Below are 1,296 nucleotides of genomic sequence, written 5' to 3'. Positions count from 1 at the left end.
GAAAAACTGGCCAACAATAAAAGGTCAAACGTAGAAAGACATTTCCAAAATAAAAATACAGCCTTTGCGGAAAATTGTTCGGGAGGGAGAAGAGAGAGAGAGAAAAAAAGTTTCGGAACAGACACGGAAGGCTGATCTGAGGAAAAATCAATTCAAGAAGTGAAAGAACTACCTATGCAAGTTTTGTGGCAGTTCGGGAAATAGTCAAATACGGGAAGCCATTCACAGACAGAGAACATGTATGACTCTTTAAGATTTCATTGTGACCAGCGATTTCAGTTCTTACTTTGGCGGTGCGCTTTTCTGTAATAAATATTTGTTATCGCATTTTACTTGGATTTCTGGAATCCAAAACATTATTCGGTTCGGTTCAGAACCTGACACTAACTAACCGATTAACTGACTAAGTGACTCTGACTGACTATTCTAACCAATTTATTGGCAAAACTTTTATCGACTGACTGGCTAAAGTAAATCAACAACCTAACTGAGTGATTAAACAAATGACAAGCCGCGTAATTGACTTACTAAATGACTAAACAATGGAACTATTTCACATCTGTGGGCTTTGAGTGTGTTGCTGAGAATATGTTTACCACAAAATAAGTGCATTAAGAAAGATGATTTACAGTAGCAGCCTGAGTAGTCTGGGTTTTCTTTCCACTCATTTTCTGCTTCTGCGTGTTGTTTATTTATTTTTTTTGTGGTTGAGATCTGACCAATCTCACTGGCCATATGGCCTACGGGAGACTTCGAATGGAGTCATAAAAGGACGGCCATTACACAGAGCGGTAAAAAGCCTTCTGTGGTTTCACTCGGACTGAGAGGACTTTGCAGGTAAGAGACACTTTGATCAGTCGCAGCGAAGAGGAAAAACAATGTGAAAAGATTTCTAGCAATGGGACCACACACTTGCTTCATAAAAAGACACCCCTTCCATTTTACTTTTTTAACCATGTCACTACAGTTTACACCTGTAAGGGCACTGCAGGCTTACATTTTATCAGGCTTTTGACTTTCTTTTGAAGGCAAGGATAGTTGGCTTCACATATTTGACATATTTCACACACAAGGGAACTACATGAGTTACAATATTTAAAGTACCGGTACATTTCAAAACAGCACAGACATTCAGCTTTTAAAGTTATTTACATTTCCCTGTCGATCATTTATCTGCCTACATCCATCCATCTTGAAATCTGAAGGCTTTTTTTTAACACCTTATCCCACAGGTGTGAAACTCAAGGCCCGGGGGCCAAATCTGGCCCGCCACATCATTTTATGTGGCCCACGAAA

The sequence above is a fragment of the Hippocampus guttulatus genome, chromosome 2 (genome assembly GCF_054856545.1).
Source record: "Hippocampus guttulatus isolate MCC_2025c chromosome 2, RoL_Hgut_1.0, whole genome shotgun sequence".
NCBI classification, from domain to species: Eukaryota; Metazoa; Chordata; class Actinopteri; order Syngnathiformes; family Syngnathidae; genus Hippocampus; species Hippocampus guttulatus.
Note: the sequence above shows the minus strand (reverse complement) of the source record.